This window comes from Boeremia exigua, assembly GCF_020726555.1.
Source record: "Boeremia exigua strain MPI-SDFR-AT-0100 chromosome Unknown C7974scaffold_13, whole genome shotgun sequence".
In the NCBI taxonomy this organism is placed as follows: Eukaryota; Fungi; Ascomycota; class Dothideomycetes; order Pleosporales; family Didymellaceae; genus Boeremia; species Boeremia exigua.
This window is the reverse complement of record NW_025763530.1, coordinates 1432667-1442626: the sequence shown is the minus strand read 5'-3', so window position 1 is coordinate 1442626 and position 9960 is coordinate 1432667.

Sequence of the window (9960 nt, the reverse complement as noted above, 5' to 3'; positions counted from 1 at the left end):
TATAAGCACTAAAAAGGTATTATAATAACTCCTTAGCTAGCTATTTTAGTATAAGAAAGATACTTAAGAAGCTCTAGCGCTATTATAGTTAGAAGAGAATAAGAGAGAATATTACTTAGTATTACTAGAAGTATATACTATACAAGAGGTCTACTCTAGTAAGGTATTATCTATATAGTCTACTTATACTATTACTACCCCCTATATAGGTATAGAAAGAAGTAATAATAGATTTTATTATAGAACTACCTCTAAGTAAGTTCTACAAGATAATATATAATACTATTCTAGTAGTAGTATATAGGTTAACTAAAATAGCCTATTATATTCTAGTAAGAGAGGATTAGAATAGTAAGAACCTTATATAAGCCTAGATTTAAGAAGTAATTAGGCTCTATAAGGTACTAAAAAGAGTAATCTTAGACTAAGGTCTACTTATAAACGCAAAGTACTAGGATACTTTCTACTATTACTTAAATTTAAGAAGAGTATTATTATTAGTATACTACCCTTAAATAAATAGTTAGACTAAAAAGTAGAACTAGATACTTAAGTAGTACCTTAGGTATTACTATGCACTAGAATAGAATAATTAGGTACTATAGATATTAGTTATAGAGTATATATATAATAATAGTATATATATAACTATAGGAACTACTCTATTCTATATATACTATAGTTTAGATCTAAATAGGCTAGAATAGCCTGCTTTACCCCTTAGTAAGGGGGAATTACTCTTTAGGTTTATAACTATAGATAAAGTGCTTAATATATAGAAGAAGTATAGAAGCAAAATATTAGTAGCTAACTCCTACTAGAAGTAATATTAGAATAAGAAAAGGCTACTAATACTATTTAAGGTAGAAGATTAGATTATAGTTTTAAATTACTATATAAAGTTAATAAGACTAAAAAAGAAGCTTAACTAGAAGTATATTAGGCTAGGGCGCATAATAGCCTAGAATAGCCTAATATTCTTTATAGTAGACCTTTCTAGCCTCTAGAGTATCTATCTAGTATTCTATATATTACTTCTAGAGCTATATAACCTAAAAGGCATAATTCTATACTTAAAGAACCTAATTACTAATATATTATAGATATTTAGAGATAATATATAGGAGGTTAATAAAATTCTAAAAAGAAGAAAGAATAAGAATTAAAAATAGTACTACCTTATAAAGTAGACTAGCTTCCTAGATAATAAGAACTTCTAGAAGCTAGAAGTAAATATTTTATTAAATATACTTAAGTAGTTCTAGAATAAGTATAAAGTAGTTCTAAGAAGGAAGAAAGGCTAAAAAGGCAGCATATTAGCCTCTTCTAGCCTAGTTACCTCTAAAAGATAGCTAGAGTAGCTACTTAAAAAGAGGGAGAATAACTAAATAAATTCTACTAAGTTAAAATCTTTAGATCTAGATATACCTTTACTATTTTTCCTACTAGGTTTTAAGTATTTAATAGTATTAACTAATAGACTAAAAGAATTTAATAGGTAATAAAATAAGCTATATTAGCCTATTATAGTATAAACTAGAGCAGAAAGGTATAATATAATATAGTATATACTATACTAAAATTATAGGCAAAGAGTAAAATATCTAAAGAGACTTAGTAAAATTTAACTAACTTCTATATAGAGTATTAAGAATCTAGAGAAAATACTATTACTACCTATAAAGGCCTATAAGGGGCTATAATAGCCTAAAATTAAGCTAAATACTTAGAACTATACTAAAATAGAACTAGAAACTACTAACTACCTCTAAATACCTCTAAATACCTTAGAATATCCTCTAAGTACCTATAGAGTAACTAGACTTAGTAACTAGAGCATCCCTCTTCTTAGTAAGGGCCTTAATCCTCTTAGTAAGTAGTCTCTTAAAGGTACTAGCTAAGGTATTATAGGTAGTCTCTATCTCTAAAAGCCTAGTATTTATCTCTATAATTTAGTTAGCCTCTTCTAAAACCTAAGCACTAGAAATAGTGCCTTTAGCCTATAGAGTAGGTTAGTAAGGGCTATAATAGCGCATAATAGTAAAAAAGGGGATAAATTAGAATAAACTAACCTTCTTATAAGAAGAATTAACCTCTTTAGTAGTAATAGTATTAAGATAGTACTTACTAGCTTTAGCCTTACTAGCTATAGTTACTTTATCTCTCTTCCTACTAATAGGATAAACCCTAGATTAAAGATTATTAGTAAGAAGAAGAGCACTATTATACTACTATAGGTTAGTTATATAGGGCTAGTACTTACTATAAATAGGGTTAGTATATACTATAATAGCGCATAAGAGGATAGATTAGATATATATAGATAATACTTTAGAAAAAGAGAATAACTTAATAATTAACTATATATAGGTAGTTACCTTAGCCTCTACTATAGTATTAGGGTTATAAAGAATAGTAATAAAGAATAAAAGCTTCTAAATCTTAGTATAGAGCTTAGAAGAGGCCTATATAAGTTAGAAAGGAGTATTCTAGTATAGAATAGCCTAAAAGTACTTATAGTAAGATAATCCTTATTCTTAAGGAAATACCTATAGCACTTATAAAAGTTTATAACTATACTATCTACTTCTACTTTCTAGTAGTCTACTATACTAACCTTAGCCTTAGAAATATTATAGAAGGAGTAGTAGTAGGTACTAAAGTACTAGAACTCTCTAGAGGCCTAGTAGGTAATATAATAGATATATAAGTAGGTAGTATTAGCTAAATAGTTATATAAGAAGTTAGAAAGCTAACTAGTATCTATTATAGTGCTAGAAGGAGATAGAATAGCCTTAATAAGAGTATAGAAGGTTAAAATTATCTAAAAAGTAATAGTTATAGTTATATTATACTTAAATACTCCTCTAGACTCTAGTTAGCTACTAAACGCTCTAGAATACTCTAGGTAGCCCCCTTATAGCCTAAATAAGCTTATAAGGAGATACTTATAAATTAGGAAGAATTTAGAAAAGTACTTACTAATTAACTGCGCAAGGTAGTTAAGTAGAGAAGTAATAGTTTAAAACTAGAGGGGATTAAGCCTATATACCTACTCTAGACCTACCTTTACTATAAGAGCCTCTATAAGCATATAAAAATTTTTATAGGTAAAAGTAAAAGCAGCTTATTAAACCTTAAAATTAGAAAATTATAGTACTACTATTATAGCCTATATTAGGCTATAGTGCTATATAAGGTAATAGAATAACCTATTATAGGTAACCCTACTCTATATAGTAGTAGCCTAGAAAATTACTTATTAGAGTATAGGTATAGGTAATAGTATTATCTAACTAGGGATAGTTACCTTAAGAAGGAGGATAATATTAGAACTTAAGCCCTAAGTAGTATAAAAGGTACTATACTAGGCTAGAGTAGGCCTATATAGGGCGGGGTAGGATAGTATATAACTAGACTACCTACCTATTACTATAAGGTAGTAATTAGTCTTACCTTAAGATAGAATATACTCTAATACCTCTTTAATATACCTTTCTACCTAGTGCCCCTAACTATAAGGTCTAATAGCTATAAGTGCTATATTATACTTAATACTCTAAAAAGAATAAAATATACTAAGTATACTAAGGCTAGCAAGCTATATATTAATATATTCTAGAAGTTATTAAACTATACTTATAAGAAGTATTATAAGAAGGTAGAAAATAATAAGACTTTACTAGCTACTATTATTATATAGTTACTATAGAATAAGAAGATTCTAAAATAGGCTAAAGATTATATATAGTATAAAGTATTAGGCCTAGTAAATAAAATAATTAAGTTAAAAGAACTTAATTTAGTAGAGGAGGCTAATTATTCTATAGTATCTATTAGTATATATACTTTACTAATTACCTAGGGCGCTATAGGTTTTATAGAAGAGTCTATAGCTAACTATAGTACTTCTATACTAGTTAGTAGTAGTTAGTAAGGTTTATTACTAGTTTCTATATATTCTCTAAGTCTAGGTATTCTAACTACTTAACTAGATATTCTTTATCTAGTCTAGTTTTTTAATATTTTATTATTTTCTTAACTTCTTATTTATTATTACTATTATTTTAGTAATAGAAGATCTTCTAGGTTAGTGTTTTAGTATTAGCTAGCTCTAATAAGGAGATATAGAATATAAAGTATATTTTTATATCTTTTAGTAGCTTAAGTTAATAGTTAACCAGGCTAATTTTCTCTAAAATAAAAAATAGTCTAACTTTAACTTTATCTAGTTTTTCTATTAGTCTTCTTATATATAGGCTTTTTATAAAGAGATATACTTTATCCCCTTTCTTTAGTAGAAGTACTATTTTTCTTTTCTTATTAATATAAGAGATTACTTATAACTAAGCTCTAGTAATATTCTTAAGTAATTTCTAATATACTTTCTTTAGTTTCTATACTAAAGATATTACTAATTCTATTTAGATATTACTATTAAAACTTTATTTAAAGAGATTTAGATATCTTCTATAATTTATAAAGAATAGTATTATACCTATTACCTCTAATAATATATTATTATATATAATTTATACTATAAGCAAGAGTAAAACCTAGTTATTCTACTACTAATTATAGTAGATATAGAGATATATCTCTATTATCTAGTTTACTTATTCTATTTATCTATTTATCTATAGATAATAGGCTATAGAAAGCTTCTTCTTTATTTCTATTACTACTAGGAATATTATCTAGAAATTTAAAGTAAAGAGCTTATCTCTATTACTAATAATTAATTTAAGAATACTATAGTATTAAATAATTCTATCTAGAAATACTTAAATAAGCTACTCTATAGTATAGCTATATTAGAAAGGTATAAACTTAGTAGCTTTTATAAATCTATCTATAACTATAAATATTAAGTTATAATTATAGTCTATTATAGAGTCTTTAGAGATTAGTAGTTATATAATAAAATCTATTATAATATTTATTTATAGTATAGTTAGTAGTTCTATTACCTATATCTCTCTATACTTAGTATATATACTATATTTATTCTACTAATAGTTAATATATCCTATAATATATTTATTAACCTTATCTTTTATATTTAGGAACTTATAATATCTTTTAATAAGTTCTATAGTTCTTATAATTCTAGAATAACTATATAGTAGATTATTATAGTAATTATATATAATTCTTTCTTAGAAGTTATCTAGTACTTAACTTAGTATATAATATTTCTATAATATATATATAATATTATTAAGCTACTATAATAGTCTAAGAGATTTATCTTTATTAATTCTAAGTATAGCTACCTTATTAATAGTCTTTTCTCTTATAAGGTCTTATTAGTAACTAAGCATATCTACTTTACTATTATCTTTGCTTAAGGTATATAGAATCTTAAATTTATATTAGCCTAGCATTTCTAACTATCTTACTTATCTTTAGTTTAGAGTTTTAGTAGTAGTAAAATATACTAAGTTTTTATAATCTATATAGATTATAAGGTTTAAATAGCTCTCTATATACTTACTAATATTCTAAGAATAATATAATTACTAAGAGTTCCTTATTATATATATTATAGTATTCTTCTAGTCCTAAGAACTTATATAAGTAGTAAGTAATTAGGTGCTATTATCTATCTTTCTCTTATATAATATATACTTCTAATACTAGGTCTAAGATATCTATCTCTATTTAAAGTAGTTTATTACTCTTAAATATAATTAGTATTAGAGAGTTAATATATACTTATTATAATATATTAAATATATTATTCTATTCTTTTTCTTATAAGAAGGGTATATCCTTCTATATAAGTTTTATAAGTAGTAAGGCCTTCTTTAAGTAATCTTTAATAAATTATCTATTAAAGTTAATAAACTTAAGGAATTTTTAAATCTATTTAACTATTATTAAGGTAGGCTAGTTCTTTACTATATTAATCTTAGTATTACTTATCTTAACTCTATATTATCCTATAATAAACTCTAGGAATATTAACTTCCTTCTTATACTATTTATACTTCTTAGGTTTTAGTTAGAGTTCTACTTACTTTAAGTATTCTAGTACTTCTATAATATACTATATATACTCCTCTAGTATCTTAGAGTATACTAGAATATTATCTAAATATACTACTACTATTCTATTAAAGTAAACTCTAAGAATATTATTAATTAATTCCTAGCATAATATAGGTATATAGTAAGTAGGCTAGTATACTAAGCAGGCTACTTTTACTAAGACTATACTAAAACCTAACTTATTATAGCCTAAAATACTATAAATTAGCGCTATATAAGGGAAAATAAGCTATAGTATTACTTAGAAACCTTATCTACTCTATTCTTATATATTTGCATATTATGCCTACCCTCTCTATACTATCTATAGTATTATTAGGATAGTTTACCTTCTTTAGCGCGCACCTACTTCTTTACTCTCTTACTATTACTATACGCCCTAAACTTCTACAAAGTAGTTAACTACTAGCCTTCTTTAACTATAAGGCTTCTCTTAGTATTAATATGCCTTCTTTTATATAATTTTTATTATATAGCAGCCTTATTAGCTACTTAAAGCTTGCTAATTTCCTATTATACTAAAACTAGCTTATACGCAATAATTACTACCCCTTTTAATACCTTCTTAAATACCTTAACTATTAATATAGGAGAGCTATCTATATGCCTTTAAATCCTAATCTTTATAAGCATTAATTATAACCTAAGTTCTAAGGTATTACTTAAGGTTTATAACTGCTAGGGCTAATTATTTATAGAGAGTAGTAGTAATAGAGTGCATAGCTTTATATTAAGGGTTAATATAACCTATTCTAGATTATAAGGGACTAGTCCTACGCCTTAGAACTCTCTCTAGATATTACTAGAGATAATAGCTTTCTTATAAGCTGCTTTAAAGCATAGTAGGAACTCCTACTTTATAATATAGTTAATCTACTTATATATAAGCTTATTAACCTTATCTCTATATACCTTCTTTAGAGGGCTAAAACAAGCTATATTAAGGGGCTATAGGAGATATAATAAGTGCGTTGGCATATATAGAGTTATAATCTTATAATCTTTATAGTATTGCTTAAATTCTATAGAGTTATAGCTTCTATAACTATTAATAATTAGTAAATAGTAGGTGCTAATAGTATATATCTTTATATACCTATTAAAGTGCTTTAACTAGTTAAAACTAAGCTTATTAGTAGTCTAGCTATTTTTAGAGATATTAATAGTCTAATCTTAGGGCAGGTTATTATCCTTATACTAGTTAGATAGGTATTAGTAGGCTTTAAAGATAATATAGGGCAGAATAGCCTATTCTATAGTATTAATGCCTTTAATAACTATTACCTACTTCTAGTTGCTTAGCTAGACCTACTTTGCTTATCCTAGCTTCTCTATATCTATAATAACAACTCTAGTAGATATCTAGCCTATTATAAAGCCTATCTTGTTAAAGTTATATATATTATTATCTAGGATACTATACTTAGCTTTAATATTAGCTACTAGGCTAAACTAGCCCTAGATTACTATAGGATTCTTGCAGAGGGCTTGCTTATAGTTATACTTGCAATTAAAGACTATTTTAAGCTCCTCCTAATGCGAAATAAACCTACTAGCCTACCTTAGGCTAATAGGGGCTAAACTGCGCTCTTTTTATAGAGAATTAGCTATATTAGCTATAATTATAAGCTAAGGGGACTCTTCTTGCATAACTAGCTTAAGTATGCATATAATAATTATCTACTTCTTAGCGCTAGTTAGATTATATAAGTTAGCTATAGTATTAATGTATAAAGGTTATCCTGCGTGTTAATAGTCTAGTATAGTTTAAGAGACTCTATAGATAGCTGCAGCATATTATACTAGAAGTTTTGCATCTTATTTAAGAGCTTAAAGTGTAAGCTAGATCTAACACTCTTTTAACGCGTTAAAATAGGGTTAGTAGAGGGGTATTTAGATAGTAATAGTGTTTTAGTATAGTCTTAGTAAAAGTAGCCTGCTTAGTATACTAGCCTACTCGCTATATACCTATATTATAGCTAGTATATTTATTAGACTAAATAGTATAGCTAGGTACTTATATAGTCTATATCTTATTCTAAATACTATCTTCTATTCTTTACTTTTCTTTATATAGATAAGGTTATAACGTGAGTGCATAGCGAGTGGACCGGCTAGGCGAGTGGACCGCCCCAACAAGCCATTGGGCCCTCCAACCTTCAAACCTCAATAGATCAGCCACATAACCTCAAATCGCTCTTAAAAGAAGACAGGATCAAGCTTGCACTCCAAGCAATCAAGAAACCCCAAGAACTAAGCGTGCGACGCGCTGCTGTTGTCTACCAGGTGTCAAAAACAACCCTCCTTCGGCGACGCGCTGGGAGGCAGTCAACACGCGATACCCAGCCTAAATCATCAGCCCTTAATAAGATAGAAGAGAAGGCGCTTGTGCAGTATATAAGGAGGCTTAACAAGCAAGGACTTGCCCTAACGCTCTATTGCGTTGAAGATATAGCTAATCAATTGCGCGCTGCACGCAATGCAGAGCCTATTAGCCCCCAATAGGCTTCAAACTTCGTCAAACGCGAGCCTAGACTCTAATCACAATTAACTCAACAGAGGGATCGCCAGAGAGTTCTCTGCAGCAACCCAGGGGTCATTAGGCCCTAGTTTGACCTAGTACGGAATGTTAAGGCTAAGTACAGCATCTAGGACGAAGATACCTATAACTTTAACAAGACTGGCTTTACTATAGGCGTTAGAAATTGCGTCAGAGTAGTTACTGCATCTAAGAGACGTACTTAACCTATTAGGGTCCAGCAGGGAGACCATAAGTAGGTGACTTTGATTGCTGCAGTCAACGCAATAGGCTAGGCAATTGCGCCCTACCTTATCTTCAAAGCAAAGAACCACAACGCGTCCTAGTACCCTGATTTAAAGCCCCAATAGCGCATTAGGGTCAGTAACAACGGCTAGACTACTAACAATATTAGAGTAGCCTGGTTAAGGCACTTTGTTAAGCAGATTCAGGGCCAGAGGGTAGGTAGCCACGTGCTGCTAATAATTGACAGCCACGAGAGCCACAAGTTGCTTACTTTCTAAAATCTTTGCACAGAGAGCAAGATTATTACCCTATATATGCCTCTACACTTATCTCACATCCTACAACCACTTAATGTAGGTTGTTTTGCCCCCCTAAAGCGGGCATACAGCAAAGAGATCAGAGTCTTGGCGCTGGACCATATTGGCCAGATTGACAAAAAAGCCTTTATCGCGACCCTTAGGAAGGTGTTTAATAAGGCGTTTTCAAAGGCAAACATTGTATCAAGCTTCAAAGCAACTAGCTTAGTGCCCAATAATCCATTAGTAGTGCTATTAAAGCTTGATGTGAAGCGTCGCACGCCAACACCGCCTCTCACAGGGGAGCCCCAATAGAACCCTAAGACACCCACCAACGCCAATAAGATAGAGGCTCAATCAACGTTGCTTCGCGATCGTATTCAGAGGCACCAAGGATCGTCACCTTCTCCTATAGTTAAGATGATGGATCAGCTGCAAAAAGGCACTGCAATAATACTGCATTCACAGACGTTACTAGCCGCCCGAGTGCTGCAGCTTAAAGCGTCAAACAGGGCTGCTTCTAAGCGCAAATCGCGCAAAAGAAAGCAGATTTAGAAGGGTGGAGACCTCTCAAAGGAACAGGCAGAGGATTTAATAGCCCAACGCGACGTTAGGGCGCAGCTTAAGGGGGAAACTCGTGAGGGTAGGGCTCGAACAGGTGCAGGCAAGCAGCACAAAAGGCACTGCAGGCGCTGCAGTAAGGCAGGGCACAACTCACGCACGTGTGAGAAAGATGCAGTAGAAGTCAGCAATTAATATTTGCTACTGTTAGCTATAGTAAAGCATTGTGGTGTTGCGCAATTGCTTGCAGAGTGCCCAATAGCTTGTTGGGGCGGTCCACTCGCC